The sequence below is a fragment of the Solanum stenotomum genome, chromosome 5, assembly GCF_019186545.1.
Source record: "Solanum stenotomum isolate F172 chromosome 5, ASM1918654v1, whole genome shotgun sequence".
Classification (NCBI taxonomy): domain Eukaryota; kingdom Viridiplantae; phylum Streptophyta; class Magnoliopsida; order Solanales; family Solanaceae; genus Solanum; species Solanum stenotomum.
Window position 1 is genome coordinate 18,527,186 of NC_064286.1, and position 24,466 is coordinate 18,551,651.

Below are 24,466 nucleotides of genomic sequence, written 5' to 3' on the forward strand. Positions count from 1 at the left end.
GTGATGTAAAAATGATTATTTTTTTAAAATTTGAAATACTTTTCGAAACAATTTCTTTCCAAATTTTTTTTATATAGGGTGGCCCTTTCCTGTCGCCGACTTGGTTTCTTCCCTCAGGGCTGGCACAGTGGAACTTTAGGCGGTCTAAATAGCTACTCGGCGAGTCACCAAGTGCTCTTGGCGATCATCAGGCTCGCCTTACTCCACTTTTTCAGTTTGCCTCTTACTGTCCTTGCTTTGCTCCTCAATCCATATACCTGAAAATGAAGGCTTTAGCATCAGTTTATAGCATAAATTAGGCATTTGAGGACACTAAAACTATCAAAACAAAGCCCTAAATGAGCAAATCTAAGACTCATCGGGGGATGGTTTGGGGGTAGCGGTAAAAAGTATTTGAAATTTAAAAAATACTTCCTCCGTCCCATTTTATGTGGCAACATTTGACCGGGCACGAAATTTAAGAAATAAATGAAGACTTTGAAATGTTTACCAAATTGCCCTTTAAAAAGTAGACTCACTTTTCTCTCTCCTCATAAATGTATTGGAGTATTATTTTAAGATGAAGTGGGACCAACAAGGGTAAAAGAGGAATTGTACATTTAAACACTTACCATATTAGGAAATGTGACATTCTTTTTGGGATTGACCAAAAAGGAAATGGTGCCACATAAAATGGGATGGAGGAAGTACGAAAATTTAGAAAAATTAATTCTCTTTGTATGGGGAGGATTGGGTACGGGGTGGGATAAGAAAAAAATATTGAAGGATGAAGTAGAGTGTTTGGAAAATGTTTTCCTTAATTTTTTAAAGAGAAAATGGTCTAAAGCCTCTTTAACCTGTACCCGAAATCCCAACTACACACTCCAACTTCACGGGTGTCCTATCACCCCCCTGAACATTTTATTTCTCTATTTAGTACACACCTGAGTGCTGACCAGTACACATAAATCAAATATATTGACTAACGTGATTTACACGCTCCACTGCAACCTTTCCTTTTCCCTCTTAAAGATCGAACGACCTCACCCCTCACCCCCAATTCTTTCTTTTCGCTTTTCTCCTTTCATCTCCTCCAATTCTTGGTTGAATTTAATTTCGACCAAAAAGTTTGCAAATTCAACAAAATTTCATGTTTGCATCTCACTACAACGTTAAGCATTGGGTCTGATTCATCGATACAAAGCTTATTCCAATTTTCATTTGTCATTTTTAATGAATTTAGAGAAGATTCAATATTCAAATTAGAGAACTTAAATAGGAAATTAGAGCAAATTACAAACCCTAATTATTTAAAGTAAAAATGAACATAAACAACTAAAACCTAGCCATTTTTGAAAGAAAATCGTCAAAATATTGAAGAAGGAACAAGGATTAATGGTGGGGAAAAAGGAACAAAGGTTTATTTAATTTGGGGAAGATGACCATTGCCAATTTATTGCCTCTAACGCGCCTAGAGGAGCTACTCTCACCTTCTATGACAGGTCAGCACTCAGGTGTGCACTAAATAGAGAAATAAAATGTTCAGGGGGGTGTTAGGACACCCGTGAAGTTCGAGTGTGTAGTTGGGTATAGGTTGGGGAGGCTTTAGACCATTTTCTCATTTTTTAAAGGAAGTCATTTTCCTTAAATTTGAGGAAAATGAGTTGATTTGGAAAACATTTTCCAAAATATGTAAGTCAACCAAACATGGAAAATTGGAAAATATTTTCTTTATAAAAATTTACAAATTATCCCATATTTTTATATTTTTTTAAAAATACCCATCATTTATAGTTTTGGACTAAATTTCATTCCTAGTTTGTTGTACAAAATTTATACAACATATTTTATACAATTTTTATCCGAACTTGTTCTCCAAAGTATCCAATTGCAAGTAGTAATAGTAGTTTTTTTTTTTTTTTGTATAAAGTCAATGATATTATTTCCTTTTGTTTTCTTCATCTTTTTTCAAATTGATATTAATTATGTTTGTTGTCATGACTTTTCACTGAACATTTTCATTATAAAATGATAATACAAACTTATGAGTATTTTAAATAATTTTTAAATCTTGTAGGTATAATTCATATCTTAAAAAAAGATAAAATATTTCTCTCAAAATCTATGGTCAAAACGGTGACACTTCACTCGAAAATATTTGTCAAAAATATTTAAAAATTTGTGGTCAAACGCTAGCCAAATAAAAAAGTCTTGATTTGTTATTCCACTGACCATCAATGTCAAGTATGGATGTATTATTGCAAATCCAACCTATAATGTATGCGTTATTAAATAGCTAGCATATTCTAAACCACTTTATAGTCATATACTCTCTCTCTATGACATTGCCTTCTTTTGATATACTTTCTCCTCCACCTCCAAATAAAATAGTTATGAAATTCTATTTGGCCAAAAGTATATTTTAAATAAACATATTTTAAAAATTTGATCAAACATACTCATTTTCAAACAAATAAAATAACTTTTTTTATAAAGTATATTTATCTAGTAAAACAAAACAAAAAAGTAAAAATGTCTTTAAATTAGATGTACCTTATTTTATTCAACTAATAAAATAGGGATAAGGGTCTAAAAATACTTCAACTTTGATCGAATTTGCTGTTGCGTTACTAAACTTTCATGATGACCAATTATATGACGTTGAAGTTCCATTTGTTTCCTGGCAGCTGTGTGATTTTGGATTAGCAAGAAAATTGAGTGATATATTAAAGACGCCTTCCTCCCAGGTAGTTCACCTCTGTCTCCCCTTCTTTTTGCCCTAAAATGAACAAAGGAAATTTGATTCCTTAGCGGTTAAAATGTTCAATGCTACTTGTATTTTGAAAAGGAAGTAAGATTTTGAACCATCTTGAGTGATTTGTAGGCCATGTGTGGTGAGTTATTAAATAATGCCTTGTGCATAGTTTTATCACCTAGCCGTTCCTGAATAGATGCATGAAGTTGCCTGATGATGGATTGCTTGACGGCTTTCTTAAGTGCAAAATTGTCGTCTTTTGGGATGGTTTTGACTTGGTTGGTACTGAGAAGATAGTCATGCATGTGAATAGTGTTAAGCATACCTCTCTGTTTTAAAAAGGTTGAGCATGTTATGAATAATTTGTGACACTTTTACAACTCTTTTTGTGACTTTTGATTCGTTTGCGGTTAAAATGTTCAATGCTACTTGTATTTTGAAAAGGAAGTAAGATTTTGAGCCATCTTGATTGATTTGCAGGCCATGTGTGGTGAGTTGTTGAATAATGCCTCATGTTTGCTTTTGTCACCTAGAACTTGCCCGGTTGGTCTTGAAATGTTTGTCTTGATTGAGTTTGGTTGGAGAAATGATCTTAGGCTTTCTTTGATGTTCTTGAAGTCTACTTGGCCTAAAAATCCCACCTTTGCACTAAATATATCCTTAGTTGCCTCCTTTGAGCCTAATCCTTTTTATTGGCAGCCATATTACAAGCCTTATCCTTTTTGAAAAAGTAACCCTCTTTTGAACCCTTCCCTCCTTGAACTTGAGGATGTGAAAGTTGAGGCTAAAAGCCTAAGTTGGGGGTGTTATGGGAAATTCATTGAAGGAATGCTTACCACATGAGGGCTTGATATAAAAAAAAAAAAAAAAAAAAAAAGAAAAGAGAAATTGAAGGATGGATGGAAAGTCTTAAAGAAAAAAAAACTTTGAAAAAGAATGAAAGAAAATGAATAAATGAGACTTGAATCCTCCAAAAGTTGAAAATGGTTGCATGTGGGGAATCTAGAGTGGAAACAAGAAAAGAAAAATGAAAAATAGTGTGGAATGTGCATGGGTTTGAAAAGTGAAGAAAAGTGGAGAAAGTTGGAAATGATTTGTTGTGTATCGTTCAAGGAGGGTGTAGTCACTTATATCTAAATAAAATAATATCCTTACCTTCCCTAAGAGTACATTACAAGCTTAACAAAGTCCTTTGAGATTTCTAACCAAATGGAGTTGAGTCAATGTTGATTGAAAATATGGGCAAGCCTATGGTGTGACATTTGTGTGCATGAGATGATTCTTTGTGAGTGTGAGTGTTGTATCTTTGTCCCTTGTCTTGTTTATATGTGTGTGGGGTATTGGGACCATTCTTTCTTGTGAGGGCATGTAAGTTGAAAAAGTGGTGATTTTGAAAATTCCTAATTAAGTCAAGTGAGCATGTCCAAGAGTTAATGAATTGAGTCATTTCTTGAGTTTGAGTTGATGTCACTTAAATGATTCTTGATTTTTAAAAATGTTTCATAAGAATGAGAGGATTTCTTTTGTGAAAAGTTTGCATGTGGAATATTTGCTAGTACCAACCAAAGCCATTACCTTTGTGCTTAATTGAGAGAGGGAAATTGATTTGTGGTGTGTCTTGAAATAAGAGCCTCTTGTGTTTTTGATTTTCTTTACTTTGAGGACAAATAAAGTTTCTAAGTTGGGGGTGATGATGAGTGGTGGATTTCACCTCATTTGGGGATTTTTTGCGTAGTTATTTTGGCTTGAATGGTGGATTTCACCTCATTTGAGGCTCTTTTCGTAGTTATTTTGGCTTGCTTTAGTTTTGAATTGATGCTTTTAATGTGGTTTTTTTTTTCTTCATATTTGCATGAAAATGAAATGGAGAGTTGATTTAGGATATTTGAAGAAACCAAGTGAACTTGAGGCAAAAAGAGGTCGAGATTTTTGGCGGGGAAAGGGAATAATTTACTGTGACTTAAAGCCATCGAGCATCCTGTTGGATGAAAGTGGAATGGCGAAGGTATGGTGATCTTTATGTTGTGACTTTTCAACATCATGAGGTGTGCTTTTGACCAATTATATGACGTTGAAGTTCCATTTGTTTTCCTGGCAACTGTGTGATTTTGGATTAGCAAGAAAACTGAGTGATATATTAAAGACACCTTCCTCCCAGGTAGTTCACCTATCTCTCCCCTCCTTCTTGCCCTGAAATGAACATAGGAAAAGTAAATTGGTGGCAAAACTGTTTGGAAGTTCACTAAAGGTAAACTGTTTGGAAGTGCTTTTCACCAATTATATGACGTTGAAGTTTCAATCATGCTTCCTTTTCCACTTCCAGTTCTCACAAAAATAAGATTTCTCTGTTATTTCAAAACCATCTACGAACCTTACAGATATTCTTTGGCATCCATCTTATCTCTCAAGAATCTGTAATGCTTAGCAGAATATCAGTTAACGGTTCAGATGCAATTCCTTTACTTTCATGTGATGCACCTCAACTGTCTGATTTTGTCAAAATGTCAAAGGAGCAATTAGACTCTTTTAATAGTAGAATCATCTGTATTGTTAGTGGGAATACTCCCTCAGGAGAGAAGCAAAATGTGATCAGACACTTTGAGCTTTTGAGCAGCAATGCTGATGCAGCCAACATCTTGACCAATGGGTCTATCGTGTTGGTTCTAGTCAAAATGCTTCATCACTCCAAGGTTTCTCTGCTGCGTGATCAACTTGATTCACTTATTGGCTTGTTGATTCGTCACTCTACTTTTATAGGGGATGAGCTGGCAATTCTGGAATATTAGGTGCACTAACTGATTGTCTGAGAGACAGGCTAGAGAATTTGAGAAGGTATTACTATTTTATATATCTACTCAGAATGAGCATGTTCGGGATAATAAACCAATGGAGTCTCCATCTAAGGACAGCCGACCCTCATCCTGTTGGCAGGTATCTTTGTTGATGTAACTTCTTATTGGTGCAGCTTGTCAAGTTTATTACTCCCTCCATTTTTATTTTTGTCTTGTTTTGACTTTGCGTGGAATTTAAGTAAGGAAGACTTTTGAATATTGTGAACTTAAATTACAAATATGTAGAATGTACCAAATGTTCTTAAATTGAAACTGAGGGAGTGTTATATTTTTTAAAATTCCTCTCCACAATATCTCACTAAGCTATACTGAGGTTTTAAGTATCAAGTGTTCTATGAGCAAATTACTTAAAAGCATAGACACTGTCAGAAACACAATTGAAGCACCAATGCAGCTCTTATGAGACACAGTGCAAGTTGTCACTAGGATATAAATGGTATACTTATTAATGGGCTAAAAACCAATTATCTTTTAATTAGTGATAATTATACAGTCACGTATACTGTCTAACATGCAGGTGTATATAATGATTATCTCGTAGTAAATCATGTCCTAGAAATCTGCGCGGGACAAATTTCTAACATGAAGAATAAGATGAATTACAAATGACAACTTAGACTTCAATTTTTCCCTGTTAGCTATTTGTCCTGCATCATGAAATATTGTAGAATCTATACATACAAGATTCTACAAATTTTTCTCTGTATTTTACTGGATGAACTAATAAGCTTTCAATTCCCTTGTATTAAGCAACACTGTATGGCAGTAAAATGAACAAGTGCATTAAGAGTAACACAACACTATATTTACATATTGCAAAGCCTCACATTCTGTCTTAACATTCCTTTCTGAAAATGTTAATGTTGTAGGTTACAAGTCCAATAATTTCATTGGTTTCATCACTTTTACAAAACAGAGAGGATGATATTACTATACTTAATGCTCTGAGGACAATTGGAAATATCTCCAGTCAAGGAGGGTACTGGTCAGCTCAATTCACCAGCCGAGGAGGGTACTGGTCAGCTCAATTCACCAGCCAAGATGTCATTGCTAACCTTCGCTATATATTTAGGGCTTCTGGAAAGCAGGAGAGCATGTGGCTGACAGCAGGGTCTTGCTTGGCTCATCTTGTTCGTTTTAGCCCTTCTAGTATTCAACGAGTCATGGAAAACTTTCATTCAAGGATGTGGTTTCAAGTCTGGTCAAATAATTCAAGAGAGTAACAAAGCTGCTTAAACATTCTGAACATGACCCTCCTTGAAAGTCATGCACTTCCAAGTGTTGGAAGGTACTTTCTTGCCTTGGTCGAATACAAGAATCTTGTTCTGAATCTGTTGACTCTAATTGAGCAGGGAAGTGAAGTTTTGAAGGGAAAGGCACTCATATTTGTGGCTCTACTTTGTATGAATGGGAAGAGGTGGCTGCCACTAGTTTTTTGCAATGCTAAATTGCTCTAGACCGTTGATAGGTTGGTTAAGGAGAAGAATGTCTTTGTGAAGCAGTGTTTAGATGCACTTGGGATGGTTGTCGCATCAACTGTACCAAGTTTGCTTTAGTGTATCTGGGGAGATTCAGCAACTGAAGGGTGATTAACGCCGTGGGCAGATATTTAGTGTCACAAGTTGAAATTTTCTAATAATAGTATGCATTTATTTCCTGTTGTTCTCCATCTTCTTGGGTGCCCTTCACTGAAAAGAAGGGTTGCTAGTCATCAGGTTCTGCAACAGTTGGCAAATCTACTTAAATTGGTAGAGTTTCCTTTCCAGATATCTGATGATATCCTCATTACATTTTCTAATAGAAACATATTTGACCATGAAGTTTAAGAATTCTTTTTGTTGTTGTTGATAAAGTTAATTAAAGTTTATGAAATCAGTTGATTGACAAGTCTATATCTGAATATCTTTAGTTTGTTATGTATAGCGTATTGAACGTAAATAATGTTTGATGCCTTGTTTCTCTTTGAACATGTCGAGTGTCCTTTTGATAATTTGCTTATAACTTTCCTACTTAACCAGTTTAGCGAAGGAGGTGTACTTCATACAAAATGTTGAAGGTGCAGGGTTAGCGTCACTCGATTGTTGAATTTGTTTTAGAGGAATCAATACAATGGATCTTCAAGTTGAAAAACAACAAGTTTAATTTTATTTGGTTTTTTTTGGTGGTGAAATTTGTTGTCCCACCACTCGTTCTAGAAACATATGTGCCATCGTGCACCTTCAATGATCTAATGTTCTTGACCCTATAGATTTTCATGATCGCATACTGCTGCATCTTCATCTTTATATTCGTAAATTTCTGGCACATCACAGTGTTCTAACTAAATTATTCCAATATCTTGCAGGAGAATGCACAAACAATTGCTGAATATTTATCTTCCCATCCACAAGTGAAGAAGGTCAATTATGCAGGTCTTGCTGACCATCTAGGGAGGTCTTTGCACTTCTCTTAGGTATTCAAACAAGTGATTTTTTTGGGACTTTGAACTAAGGCGCTGGTTGTCGGTATCCTGCCACCATGAAGCTCTTCCTTGAAACTTACTGTTTAAATGTTGATCAGTTTGCAGGCTATGGGTGCAGGATCTAACAGGTTCTTTTGCAGTGTTTAAGCATGTTGCTAAGGCTACCAAGTACTTAAAGCATTACAGGCAGTTTTGGTTAGTTTCATCTTATGCTCAATTGCTATTTTCTAAGATTATTTTTTCTTATCAAACTACTTCCATTAGCCTTCTCAATCATTACCTGTTGATTATAGTAAACGTGCAACTATCCTTTTGCTTTGGTAAGACAAACCATATATATAGTGGACGAAAACCATCTAAGTATGAAAAAATTGTATCTTTTTGAATACCACATCTAATAGCAAACCTTAAGAGTGAGCAATGCCTAAAGAGATGGCAGCATAGGCAATCTGCCTTAACACTAGCGTAATCAAGGATAGGGGAAAACTGAATTACCAATTAGAAATATTGGCAAAATACCTAGACATGGTGCCTCTTACTAGAACTCTTAACAACTAGACGAGGAGATGGTGTGTTGGACTCTTTCATATCCAACTCAACTAAAGTATATTTGTGTCACGACCCGACTTACCGAGTCACAATGGCAACTACTATGCCAACCCATAACCAGAACGACAATTAACGCGGCACTCCTCCGCGAACGCGGAGGAGACAGTGATGGCATGACAAAACAGTAGCTTCACACAGCTTAGCTCGGACCTTCTTTTGATGATTTCTTTGGCTTAAATACTTCCTAATACTTTGTTTTAAGTGTCCTCAAGATTATTTGACATGTTGGCTTCAATTGTAGGTGTTTTGAACTATTGCGGCAGGTGAACACTGGCAGGTCTGCTATATTATAAATACCTTTAATGGTGATTTTTATGTTGCGACTTTTCCATAACATAGTGAGTGCAAAACCAGTTATATGACGTTGAAGTTCAATTTATTTCCCGGCAGCTGTGTGATTTTGGATTAGCAAGAAAATTGAGTGATATATAAAAGACACCTTCCTCCCAGGTAGTTCACCTCTCTCTGCCCTCCTTTTTGCCCTAAAATGAACAAAGGAAAAGTTAAATTGGTGGCATAACTGTTTGGAAGTTCACTAATGGTGAACTGTTTGGAAGTACTTTTGACCAATTATATGACGTTGAAATTCAATCACGTCTTTTTCCTCTTCAAATAAGATATCTCTGATATCTAATGCCATCTATGAATCTTTCAGATATTCTTTGGCATCCATCTTATCTCTCAGTCCGACCTGTAATGCCTAGCAGAAAATCAAATAAAGGTTCAGATGCAATTCCTTCACTTTCATTTGATGCACCTCAACTGTCTGATTTTTTCAAAATGTCAAAGGAGTAATTAAACTCTTTTAATAGTAGAATCATCAATATTGTTAGTGGGAATACTCCCTCAGGGGAGAAGCAAAATGTGATCAGATACCTTGAGCTTTTGAGTACCAATGCTGATGCAGCCAACATCTTGACCGATGGGTCTATTGTGTTGGTTCTTGTCAAAATGCTTCGTCACTCCAAGGTTTCTCTGTTTCGTGCTTAACTTGCTTCACTTGTTGTCTTGTTGATTCGTAACTGTACTTTCATTGGGGATGAGGTGGAAAATTCTGGAATATTAGGTGCACTAACTGATGCTTGTGACTATTGTAGTTTTGAGATTATTGGAAATTATATGAGTCGTAAAACAGGCTTTCTATTCTGTGGCATAAATTTCTAGTCTCGTGAACATTGATCAAGAACCCCAACCTCTTTTCTCAAAATCTTCTTCTTTCAGTTTCCTTTATGCATGTACTTATTCTTCTATTGGCTACATTTGCTGCAGCTCAGAATTCTTCGTTCTCTAGATCATGCAAATGTATTGAAGTTCTACTCCTGGTGAGATTTGCATGTAACTCCTTTCTTTTTCTTCAATTTCGTTTCTATGGTAAAGGTACTTTTGGTGTTTAATAAGAAGCTTTCTCTGACTTATTTTCTAATTCAACCGATCCATAAGTATGGAACATCTGCACACCTGTGGTTGGTTTTAGAATATTGTGTTGGAGGAGATCTCATGAGCTTGTTGCAGCAGGTAAACACTGGCAGGTCTGCTATATTATAAATACATTTCATTGTTCCAGTGGTATAACTACTGTGTTGGCATATAGGATGCCTTAAGCTGATATTGGACACGAACATCCAAAATTTGTGACAACACCCTAATTCTTCTTTGTCTTTTTTTTTTTAGTAGAGGCATGGGATATTGAGGTTTCATGGTAAATTTGTTGCATGCCTACATTGGGATTTCCCAAACAGGCACTAAGGACATCGGTGTCATGTGCGATTGAATACTTAATTAGAGATGATTGTTTGTAGTCTCACAAAATACAAATATAGGTTCACTCTTTGGACTAACTTGTTTCTTGTGCCAGCAAAATGATGTGAAAGAAATAGGTTTCTTTTTTGATTTGTATATAAACAGTGGTCAAAATGACCATTGTTTACTGTAGTTGGTAATGTCACAACTTGCATCTTCATCATCTTACCTGTATTTTAGTATAAACCACACCTGGGAGATTCTAACATCATTTAATCTCTGAGTTGAAGGATGGTAAGCTTCCCGAAGATTCAATACATGATCGAGCTCGTGGCCTTGTTAGAGCTCTTCTATAAGTATCTAGAGCCTTCATTGTTCTTTTGGTAACACTTGTTGTTTTGGGCATGAATTACTTCTTGTTTTTTTGTCTACTATACCAGATACTTGCATTCAAAGGGAATAATTAATTGCGACTTAAAGCCATCAAACATCCTGCTGGATTAAAATAGAATCAGGAAGGTATGGTGATCTTTATGTTGTGACTTTTCCAAGTCATGACGAGTGCTTTTGACCAATTATATGACGTTGAAGTTCCAATTGTTTCCTGGAAGCTGTGTGATTTTGGATTAGCAAGAAAATTGAGGGGTCTGTTAAAGACACCTTCCTCCCAGGTAGTTCACCTCTCTCTCCCCTCCTTTTTGCCCTAAAATGAACAAAGGAAAAGTTAAATTGGTGGCAGCTGTTTGGAAGTTCACTAAAGGTAAAATGTTTGGAAGTGCTTTTGACCAATTATAGTGGACGAAAACCATCTAAGTATGATAACAATGTTTCTTTTTGAATACCACATCTAATAGCAAACTTAAGAGTGAGCAATGCCTAAAGAGTTGGCAGCATAGGCAATCTGCCTTAACACTAGTGTAATCAAGGATAGGGGAAAACGGAACTACCAATAAGAAATATTGGCAAAATACCTAGACATGGTGCCTCTTACTCTAAATCTAACAACTAGACGAGGAGATAGTGTGTTGGACTGTTTCATATCTAACTCAACTAAAGCATATTTGTGTCACGACCCGACTTCCCTAGTCACGATTGCACCTACTATATAACCCACTAGTAGGTAAGCCAACCCGTACCCAGAACAACAAGTAACGCGACACTCCTCCCCGAACGCGGAGTAGACAGTGATGGCATGACCAAAATAGTAGGTTCACACAGCTTAGCCTAGACCTTCTTTTGATGATTTCTTTGGATTAAATACTTCCAATACATTGTTCTAAGTGTCCTCAAGAACTTTTGACATGTTGGCTTCATCTGTAGGTGTTTTGAACTCAAAATGGCTTACGAAACCAAAGAGAATGATTAAGAAATGGCTCCTAACATTGAGGAAAAGTATTTTTGATGAGAGCTGCGTTCCTTTAGGCAAAATGTGCCTGAAAATATGATGAGTACTTTGCCCGAAGTGAGGACAGTGTCTCATTTTCTGTTTTGGATAGCCTCCCTTGTAGTGATTTTATTGATATTTCTGTATACTGTGACTGTGCCCTTGTTGGGCGAACTTTTCTTTCTTTGTTATGGATTGGTATTCCCTTGTCGGACTTTGATATTGTGGTTGTTTTTGTTGATATTTTTTTGGATTGGTCTATTTTAGTTTTTGATTCGTAGTTTGTATCTTCTTTGTTTTTTTTTTTGATAATAACATTTGGATTGACGATGCGATGATGGATAGAGGGTGACGACTTTCTTTAAGGGTAAATTGTTGATTCCTTGTGAGTGTTCGATTGGCGTTGTTTGTGGCGAAGTCTGAGTAGCCGTTCCTAATTAAATGCATGAAGTACTTCTTGTTGTTGATTAAGTTAATTAAAGTTTAAGAAATCAGTTCATTGACACTATATTTGAAAATCTTTTGTTAGTTATGTATAGCATATTGAACGTAAATAATGACTGATGCCTTGTTTCTCTTTGAACATGTCAAGTGTCCTTCTGATAATTTGCTTATAATTTTCCTACTTAAGCAGTTTGGCGAAGGAGGTGTACTTCCTACAAAATGTTGAAGGTGCAAGTTTAACGTCATTCGATTATTTGACTTTGTTTGAGAGGAATCAAAACAATGGCTCTTCATGTTGAAAAACAACAAGTTTAAATTTATTTGCTTTTTTTGTGGTGAAATTAGTTGTCCCATCACTCGTTCTAGAAACATACGTGCCTTCTTGCGCCTTTGTTAATCTATTATTCTTGACCCTATAGACATTCATTATTATGGCATGCATACTGTTGCATCTTCATCTTTGTATTCGTAAAATTCTGGCACATCACAGTCTTCTAACTAAATTATTTCAATATCTTGTAGGAGAATGCACAAGAAATTGCTGAATAATTATCTTCCCATCAACGAGTAAAGGAGGTCAATTATGCAGGTCTTCCTAACCATCCAGGGACGTCTTTGCACTTCTCTTAAGTATTCAAACAAGTTATTTTTTTTGGGACTTTGAACTAAGGTGCTATAGTTGTTGGTATCCTGCCACCATGAAGCTCTTATTTGAAACTTAGTGTTTAAATGTTGATCAATTTGCAGGCTATGGGTGCAAGATCGGTGTTGAGTTTTCTAACAGGTTCTTTGGCACTCTTTAAGCATGTTGCTGAGGCTACCAAGTACTTCAGCATTACAATCAGTTTTGGTTAGTTTCATCTTATACCTCAATTGCTATTTACTAAGATCATTTTTTCCTATCAAACTACTTCCTAATATGCGTTCTCAATACTTTGCCTGTGAATTATAGTAAACGTGCAACTGGTAAGACAGAAACCATATTATATAGTGGACAAAACCATATAAGTATTAAAACAATGTTACTTTTTGAATACCACATCTAATAGCACACCTTAAGAGTGAGATTGTCCTAAAGAGCCAATGGAAGCATAGACAATTTGCATTGACACTAGCATAATCAAGGATAAGGTAAAACTGAACTACCAATAAGAAGTATAGGCAAAATAACCTAGACATGGAGCCTCTTACTTTAAATCGTACAGCTAGACGAGGAGATAGCGCGTTGGACTGTTTCAGAGCCAACTCAACTAAAGTATATTTGTGTCACGACCCAACTTCCCAAGTCACGATGGCACCTACTATAACCCACTAGTAGGTAAGACAACTGTTGCGCCCAATCGTACACGCAAGTGTACGTGGTTGTGTAAGTATTAAAGTGACTATTTTTAAGAGTCGGGTATCGTACCCATAGGGACTCAAGATTAGATTAATTCAATTTTTCCAATACTTTCAATTTGAAACAAGTGTTATCAAGAATAGTGAATTGGATTTTTATATAGTTTATATTATAATTAGAAGCTTAGCTACTACGATTCAATTTCAAAAGGAACAATGACTCGAGAAATTCCAGGGTTGCAGCTAACTTAATGATCACATGGTTAACTATATGATTATGGTCTCCCGACCTCTAATCACCTACGATAATTGGCAGCCTAACTACATCGTTGAACGGGGATAGGCTGAACCAATTACTGAACATTATGATTTCGTCTTGTCTACTAACCGAGCAAGGTTCCTAGGTATATCCCTATCCTAGATACAAATCAACTCTAAATCTAAGAGTAAATATTCTTTTTGCCTCACGTTCTATCCTTTTATCCCTCTCCCGAGTTCAATTCAAACAAGATATTTATTCCTTTGGTGATCAAGCATGAAATACTAAAACAAGAGCAAAAGATTGATTCATGTGATGATTAAATTCGACCCATTAAACTCAATAAAACACAATCATCCAGTAGCTACTCATATCAAGATTCTCAATTACGCAATGTTTAAATGACATAAAGAGATTCAATAGAGAATACTTTAGTAATGAACCCTAAAATGCAGATGAAAAAGCTCCCAAAGTCGTCGATCTTCAAAACTCAGAAAAAAAAATAAAAAAAATATGAGTGTATTTATATTTAATCAAAACCGGCCAAATCTGGCACCAAGGTCCGCGACGCGGAGAGCCTTCAAGAATCCCAATCGTGGTAACATCTCTTTTCCGCGACGTGTGCACAATACGAAGTGTTATGTCTCCAACTCCAGTGCACGAAAAAATAATAAATTCCCTCTCCGCGATGCGGAGGGGATACATATATGCCTTGTTCTTCATTTTTTGTTCTCCTTTCTTGTTGCTCTTTTACTTGGCATGATTCCAAACTTGGCCGAAATGCGGTTGTTATTTGGTTCTTCAGCATGCAAATACGCCCAAGATCACCACCCCACATTTAGAGCTTTGTTCGTACTCGAAGAACTTACCATACTAGTCCTAGACCTAGACTCCCTAATACCAGTATTTGTGCATCTGCCAATTCCTTTCAGGGATTTTTTTATCAACTCAAAACATGCATTTACTCATTTACACTTGGCCTTAACCACTTACAGATATCATATGACTCAAGTATTGATTCAACAACTTTTTGCAACCAAAGCTAATAACTTCATGTTTGCCATTAGGTATACCTATCTTTCATACAACAAGTGCCCCCCATTCAAAGGAATAGTCCTCACAATCAATTCAACATATTGACTATAATTTAAGAACTTTGGCATCACAGAACACTCTCACTCAAAAAGAAAATCTCCCATGCATGCACTGAGAACCATAAGCTTGCCCATTGTGTACATCTCCACTAATTAAACTTGCTTCGTAAAGAATCAAATATGGCTTTTCTAGATTGTAATGTCGGCTAAGGGACGGGTAGGAAAATCATATAGTGGTGACTTATACTCCCCTAAGCACTGTGTACATTTAAGACATCATCATTCTTTTCTTTATTTATCAACCCTCTCTACAATGCTATCACAAGTGACTTTCATCTTTTCTCAAATTGTACCTCATTTCTTCATTCCAGGGACCAACTCTTGTATTAATATTATTATTATTTTTTATTTTTTTACAGAGGGCTTTTCCATTGCCTTGTAACTATTTCAGGCTGCCTATTCACTTCCATTTTAACTTAATCCACCACAGTTTATGCTACTGTGCTTAGGCAAGTAGGGTGCAAACAACTTAGGGAGTCAATAAATGGTATAATGTGAAAATTCTACTATCAATAGAAGGCTACAGGCTCAATAGGCTATGAGTGATAGTATATGAAAAGGCTAACGTTTTGAACATATTCAAGGAGGCCTATTATCATTTCCTACAGAAAGCAACACTTCAATTTCGTTTCAATAACATGCCGGGCAAGTTCTAGACTCAGATGCAATACACGGATAGTACAATGCCTTACAACTCATGGCTCAAGTTCTACTCAAGTTCAATCAATCACAGACACACACTCAACTCATGCAAAAGTTCTTTCAGCTTAAGTTGCACGAATTAGAATCAAGTACAAGAATTCAAAATTTTATTTCATACAATTTTCTTTTAAAATTCAGGCTTCAAAGCACATGCCATACCTATGACTCAATGACAAAAATTTGCCCTTAAGACGGTCATCATCCATCTATCATAGGGGAATGCGACTCAACAACGATGACTGACTCGATCCTAGAAAGACAAAATCTTTTTGTGTTTTGCACGGTTCAAAGGGACTATCCTTGGCCAAAGAACCGTAAACAACTTCCAAGGAACCCAAATGAAAAACTAAAACAAAAGAAACTACCGTTCAACTAATATATACATTAGAGAGAATTAACACTTCACCCCACACTTGAAATATTAGCATTGTCCCTAGTGCTACACAAAATCACAAAACGAGAACAACGGTAAGGTGAATCACTCCCTGATCAATCCTCCATGGCGTTTCTGACTTCGGCCTCCTCACCGGCCTGTGGTCAACCTCCTCCATGTCCGAGTCGGAGTTAACATTAGAACCAGTATGCAACCTGTCCTCATCTCTGGGCACATCATCATCCACAAGCTCATGGAAATCAGGTCTGATGCAAAGCAATGCTTTAGCGTGCGCATTCAATAGGTACCTCCTTTCAACCTGCACCAATTTCTCCTTAGTGGACGCCCAACATCCATTCTGGTGTCACAACATCTCCTGCCCATACATCCAGGCCATAATCAGCTCATCGTGGCGTGGCGATGGCGCTCCGAAGTGGTGAGTGGTGGGTCGAACTCATTGGCCCTGTCTTTGTCACATCCACTGGCACTGGGAAAAAGGGTACCATATAATCCAAACTCTCCTCTGGTACACCTGCAGAACGACACAACCGAGTAATGATGCCTCCAAAAGTATACCTGTGCCCTTTGTGCACCCGGGCCTTTCTCATAACAGGCTTCAGAACTGCCCCATGTTTAATTCAGTGTTCGTCATCAGTACGTACACCAAACACACATTATCACGTGTGATGTCTGTGTAATGCAGCCCGGGGATTTAACAGTTCATAACTATTTTCAACCACACCCGAGCTTCTCTGCTCATATGCGCATAAGGAAGCGATTGGTGGAACCGCTTGGCACTGTGCTTGGTCTACCAGATCATTAACAGAGGACCACAGAGTGTGTGGCGAATGGCTTGATATGGTGGTCTAATATTCAATCTTGTCAGCACCAATGGGTCCGTATCTGCTGCTATGCCCACTATGTAATTCAATATCGCCAAAGTGAGGGGCACATCAACTCCCCGCACCTTCACAAAATGTGATCTTGACTCTGTTGCCCAGTTAGCACAAAACTCCCTCACCACGTGCAAATTGCACTCAACGGGCTCAACAAAGATGTACTCCATATGGAGTTCTTGAATGCGCCTCATAATCCAGGGAAACTCCCTTGCAAGACTGTCCCTTTCTATGCACACATCAGAGAAATAACGTGCCTCCATGTGTTTCTTCCACTATACTTTACCCTCTTTAGCCACTGCTCGCAATCCAAACCTCTGAGTTTGTCCCCGTGGGACTGCTGGTGCGGGAGGTACATTCCCCCCACTCCGAACTCGCTTCCTTTGACTTGATGTTACCACCTCATTGCCGGGTCGCTGAGTACCTTACATGATTACCTGTAAGCACAATAGATTTCAATCCCAAGACAATTAACAATTCACGGAGAGTGTGGGTGATGTGCAGACACCACTCCACACTTATTCCATTGAGTGATCCTACCTTGGTACTCAAACTTCCCAAAAGTTAACACGCAAAACCCAAAACTACAACACACCCACATATTTAACACATTCATACATCGCATTCAGTTACCACAACAGCAGTCAAGTACAACCAACCTCGACCCCACGACAAGTACACAACAAACCCACAATCCCACACAAATATAATCACACAGTGCTACTCATGACTTCACACTAATACCTTAAAATTCCACGAAGCGTAGAATCTTATTCATCAAACAACCCCCATTTCTTCACCCTACAATGTTCATACAACCACACTTCACCAATGTCCACATGAGATAAAAGAATCGGCAATTTCTACTCAAGAATTCAAAATATTCATCAAAATTCAGCCTCCACAACTTCCATCCACTAGCAATCACCACCCAACATCAACACACTAATTTATGATCAATAATCAAGAGGTTTTGTTAGAGAAGAGAAGAATCGAGAGAGAAAGAGGCGTAATTGTCTTTGCATTACGGAATGAACCAATAATGGGGGAGATCGTGGGTAATGGGGGAGAAAAATGGGAGAATGGTGGTGAATTTAGGGTAGAATTAGTATTAAAATGGGGGTCGGGTCGGATTTTTTAAAATTATGGGTGAAACCCGACTTTTTAATTAAAATAAAATTATCCTTACCTGGTCCGCGACGCGGCTCCATTACGGAGTCTTCTGTTTCGCGAAAAACATTATTTCCCAGCAAAATTGATTGTTTGAGCGACTCTCCGCAACATGGCTCTATCACGGAGCTCCTTTATTTTTGACGAAAAAATTATTTCTCGTCGAATCCAAAAATCTTGGCCTACCCCGCGACGCGTGCACGTTACAGTGTGTTCTGCCTCACCTTGGAAAAATTAATTTCTAGCGAGGTAAAATTCGTGACCTGCTCCGCTACACGCTATGGCTATGTATTCCTGATCCCTGCACATTTTACAAACAACAGCCATTAACACACACACGATTGGTTGCCTTCCATCCAGCACCTTAGTTTTGGTCGTGGCACGACTCATTTATTTGTATTTTCTTGATATATCAATTTTTATTTGGCTATTTCTTACGAATTGAAATTACACAAAGAAGAACAAAAGTCCTATCTACTATATGTGATCACAGGTTGCCTCCCGAGTAGCGCCAGATTTAATGTCGTGGCACAACCCATCTCATGACTCACTCGTCATTCAAATTAAGCATTTCTTGCTCACAATCGATGTCATTCCCAAAGTAATGCTTTACTCTCTGCCCATTTACAAGAAAAATGGAGCTCTTGTCCTTATTTCTTAGCTCCACATCCCATGTTGATTCATTCTCACCACCTCAAGTGGCCCACTCAACTTAGACCGAAGTTTTTCGTGGAACAACTTCAGTCTTGAATTGAATAGTAAAACCAATTGGCCAGGCTCAAAGGTGCATGCCATAATATGCTTGTCATGCCACTTCTTGGTCTTCTCTTTATATAGCTTGGCATTTTCATACGCGTAGAGCCTGAATTCTTCTAGCTCATGCAATTGTGTTATCTTCTATTACCCGCCAACTGAGGATCCATATTCAACTTCTTTATAGCCTAGTATGCTTGATGCTCCAATTCCGCTAGAAGGTGACATGCTTTCCCAAACACCATTCGATAGGGAGAAGTCCCTATTGGTGTCTTGTATGTAGTCCTGTATGCCCACGATGCATCATCTAACTTGTCAGCCCAATCTTTTCGTTATGCATTTGCAATCTTCTGCGGGATTTGCTTTACTTCCCATGACCGCTAGTCTGAGGATGATAGGTTGTGGCTACCTTGTGTCGCACTCCATACTTGGTCAACAAATTCCACACTGAACTATTGATGAAATGCTTACCCCCATCGCTTATCATTGCCCTTGGAGTTTCGAACCTAGTGAAGATGTGCTTCCTGATAAACTTTACTACCCCACCTTCGCATCATTAGTAGGTAAGGCATCAACCTTAACCCACTTGGATACATAATCCACTGCTACTACTAGTATGTACTGGTTTCCATTGTAAGCTGGAAACGGTCCCATGAAATCTATCCCCCACACATCAAAGATCTCGACCTCTAAGATGTTGCTTAACATTATCTCATCCCTCTAGAATGCCCATTCGCTGACATTGATCACAACCCTTCACAAATCGCAACATCTTTATATAGTGTAGGCCAAAAGAAACCAGATTACAAAACCTTATGCGTCGTGCGCTCACCTCCGTGGTGTCCACCATACGGTGAAGAGTAACAACTCTCCAATACTTGCATTGCCTCCTTTTCAACTATACACCTTCGCACCACCTAGTCAGGTCCCTGCTTGAATAAGAAAGGCTCATCCCACATAGAAAACCTCGCCTCATGTTTCAACTTTTGTTTCTGATGTGTCGAAACCCCAAGTGGAAATAAACCACTTACCAACAAGTTTACAATATCAGCATACCAAGGTACTTATGCAATGTCCAAGGCTAGTAATTGCTCATCAGGGAATTAATTCTTCACGAATTTGTTCATCATTCATCACATGAGACAAGTCCCTTTCCTATCTTTAATTTTCAGATCAAACTCTTGCAGGAGTAATATCCATTTGAATAGCCTCGGCTTCGCATCTTTCTTGTTGAATAAATACCTGATCGCAGCATGGTCAATGTAAACAACACCAAGTAAGATCTAAACTTATCAAAACCAAACACTAGCGCTAGCATCTCCTTCTCTGTGACGGTGTAGTTTGATTATGTTGCATCAAGGCTCTTTCTAGCATAATAGATGGCAACATCTTATCCTTTCGCTAGCCTAGCACATGATAGCTCCCAATTCAGAGCAATTAGAATAGGTGCTTCAATCAACTTCTTCTTTAGGAGCTCAAAGGCCTGCAAACAATTTTCATCAAATGCAAATTTCACTTCCTTTTCCAATAAACTGCACATAAATCTCGCAGTCTTAGAAAAATCCTTGATGAATCTTCAAAACCCTGCATGTCCAAGAAAACTTCAGACTCCTTTCACAGTGGCAACTTCTCGAACCAGGAAGTGGCACTTCTTCCAATTCAACACCAGATTTGTCTCCTCACACCTTGCGAGGCCTGTCAAGATTATGCAAACAGAGGTCAAGGGAGTTGCCAAATACCGAGAAGTCGTCCATAAACACCTCAACAAAATCCTACACCATATCGTGGAAGATTGCCATCATGCATCTCCGGAATGTAGCTTGTGCATTGTACAATCCGAATGACATGCGTTTGAACGCATAGGTGTCATATGGACAAGTAAAGGTTGTCTTTTCTTGATCCTCTGGCGCAATAACTATCTGATTGTAACCTGACTAGCCATCAAAGAAACAGTAATATTATTGTCTTGCAGTCTAACATCTGATCAATGAACGACACAGGGTAATGGTCCTTTACAGTGGCATCATTTAACTTTCGATAATCCATGCAGATACGCCATCCAGTTAATATCCTTGTAGGGATCATTTCATTCTTCCCATTGGTCACCACCGTCATACCTCCCTTCTTGGGCACACATTATACAGGACTCATCCATTTGCTATCAGATATGGGGTGTACTATCCCTGCATCTAGCCACTTTATTACCTCTTTCCTAACCACATTCTTCATGACTGGATTTAGTCTACGTTGGTGTTATGCACTCGGCTTGTGCATATCCATTTGCTATCAGATATGGGGTGTACTATCCCTTCCTCCATGTAAATCTTATGCATACACAACGTTGGACTTATCCTGTGAATGTCGGACATCTGCCAGCCTAAAGCTACTTTTCTCTTCTTCAATATACTCAATGTTGCTTCAACCTCTGGTTCAAACTAATTTGCAGACAAAATCACAGGTCTCCATCCAAAAATGCATACCTTAGGTGAGCTGGCAATGTTTTTAGCTCCTTCTGCTGCAAGATCTATTACTGTTATGGCAGACAACTCTTCATACACGGCCGACAGTTTCAACGCCTTATATACATCAAACACTTATCAAGACCTCGTTAGCCTGATGATGGTGCGTACAACTCAAAAACATAAATTTAAACCTGTCCTAAGCCTAGTAAAGTTTTCTCCTCCTTTTTGTCGGAAGCTCAATATGTCCTCCTTAACGTAGTTGTCTTCCCAGATAGGAAAAACCTTATCAAGAACTTTCATGCAAGATCGTCCCATGATGTTATGGAGTTCGCTGGCTCAGAATTCAACTATCTTTTTTCTTCCCTTAGCAAAGAAAAGGAAAATAGGGTGAGCCTCACGTTATTAGAGTTCACTCCAGTTGGAGTGTTAGTGTCACTGATTTCGAGGAAATTCTGGATATGAACTTGTGGATTCTCGTGCGATTTCACTGTCCATTTGAGTGCACCATGTTCTGCTTCAGTTCAAATCTTCCACCAGCTTTCGATTTCTGAATGCATGAAGTAACACTGGTGGTACGTGGGATTGCAACGTCTCTCACTTTCATCTCGGTCATCACTACAGGTGCTTCTTGTTCAACCCTTTCTACCAAAGTTAGTGGTTCACTAGCATCAAGTGGAACAGAGTAAGTGAGTCGTCTTTGCCTTCTTTGGTAATGAACAAATTTTTTCGATTCAGCGAGAGGCTCTACCAAGTCGTGGTCGTCTTCCGGTTTGAAGTTTCAACACAACCTGCAAAATGAATAGCTAAAATCAAGTTGGTGACACTTGCTCACTAACTTCAGAAATTAGATAAATCAAATACTTTCTAATTCTAAAGTCCTCGGCAGTGGTGCCAAAAACTTGTCGCGCCCAATCGCACACGCAAGTGTACGTGGTCGTGCAAAGTATTAAAGTGACTCTTTTTAAGAGTCGGGTATCGTACCCACAGGGACTCAAGATTAGATTAATTCAATTTTTCCAATACTTTCAATTTGAAACAAGTGTTATCAAGAATAGTGAATTGGATTTTTATATAATTTATATTATATTTATAAGCTTTACTACTATGATTCAATTGCAAAAGGGTTTGAACAATGACTGGGGAAATTCCATGGCTGCAGCTAACTTAGGGATTCATGCATATTATTTTGTAGAATGGATGATCACCAGGTTAATTATATGATTATGGCCTTCTGACCTCTAATCGCCTACGAGAATTGGTAACCTAACTACATCATTGAGCGGGGATAGGCTGAACCAATTACCGAGCATTATGATTTCGTCATGTCTACTAACCGAGCAAGGTTCCTAGGTATATATCCCTATTCTAGATACAAATCAACTCTAAATCTCTAAGAGTAAATAATGCTCCTTTTACCCCACGTTCTATCCTCTTATCCCTCATGAGTTCAATTCAGACAAGATATTTATTTTTGTGGTGATCAAGCACGAAATACTAAAACAAGAGCAAAAAGATTGATTCATGTGATAATTAACTTTGATCCATTAAACTCAATAAAACAGAATCATCCAGTAGCCACAGGCCTAGAACTAGGGATATTAGCTACTCATATCAAGATTTATCATCTTACCTATATTTTAGTTTTTGTGAGAAATATAAGAAAAGAATATTATTGAATTGTTGTTGTTGTGTCTACATTATTACATTGAGATCCTATTTATAGACACTAGAATACAATCCTTTATCAAGTAGGATACTATTTACTATTCCTATTCCTATTATAAATAGGATTGTATAAATCTATTCCTATTCTAATAGGATTGTATAAATCTATTTCTATTCTAATAGGATTGTGTAAACCTATTCTTATTCTAATAAGAATGTATAAACCTATTCCTATTCTAACACTCCCTCTCAAGCTAGTGCATACAATTCATGTACCTAGCTTGTTACATATGTAATTAATACGAGGACCAATGAGGGGCTTGGTGAGATATCTGCAAGTTGATCAGTCGACTTCACAAAATTGACAGTCAATCTCAATGTGTTTGTCTTCTCTCATTAAATACTGGATTTGATGCATAATGTCAGTCAATCTCAATGTGCTTAATCTTCTCATGAAATACTGAATTTGATGCATAATGCCGATAAAACACAGAGTGATAAAATTACAGTGTTGAACTTCCCAAACCAAACTTGCAAAGACCGTTTCAGACCATAGAGTGAGTCACATAATCGACATACAAGGCTACTTAACTCCCCCTGAGCAACAAAGTGCTCAGAATCTAGTATAAAGTATATGGATCATGTTGGAATCAATAGATGAGTCGATATTAAACAAGTCACCGAAAAACTAGCCGAAACATGCTCATATGTCAGAGTATTAGATTTGATAGCTAAAAGTGGTCACAATCTAAGAAATAAAATTATATGGGTAGGGTCGGAATGATGTCACGATCCAACTAGAAAATAGTTCGAATTGATGGAACAACCCCATTGAAAAAGAGAAATAATATGGGTAGGGTCGGAATGATGGCACGACCCTACTGAAAAAGAAAAATTATAAGGGTAGGGTTGGAATGATGGCACAACCCTACGCAAATCAGATTTGAGAAGTCACCGGAAAGATGAATGGAAGTATGCAAATCAAATCTGAGGAGTCAATGAAAAGACACATGATGCTATGCAACTCAGCTATGAGAAAATAGTTCGAAAAAATTCACGGTACTACACAAATTAAATATGAAAAGTAGTCCGGAGAGATGCACAGTGCTACGCAAATCAGATATGCAAAAAAAAATAGTAGTCACCAGAAGGATGGCACGGTGCTACACAAATTATATATGAAAAAATAGTCACTGGAATGATGGCACAGTGCTACACAAACCAAATATGAAAAAGTAGTCACCGGAAAGATCGCATGGTGCTACAAAAATTAAATATGAAAAAGTAGTCACCAGAATGATGGCACGGTGCTACACAAATCGAATATGAAAAAGTAGTCACCGGAATGATGGCACAGTGCTACACAAATTAGATATAAGAAAGTAGTCACCGGAATGATGACACGGTGCTACACAAATTAGATATGAGAAAATAATCACATGAAAGGTACACGGTGACCCAACTTTTGCT

At 37.6% G+C, this 24,466-nt stretch overlaps 1 pseudogene; it reads left to right on the top strand.

Moving 5' to 3' along the window:
• The first annotated feature begins 1,417 nt into the window (after window positions 1-1,417).
• Window positions 1,418-9,451, top strand: LOC125863734 (serine/threonine-protein kinase RUNKEL-like; annotated as a pseudogene).
• The last annotated feature ends 15,015 nt before the right edge of the window (window positions 9,452-24,466 follow it).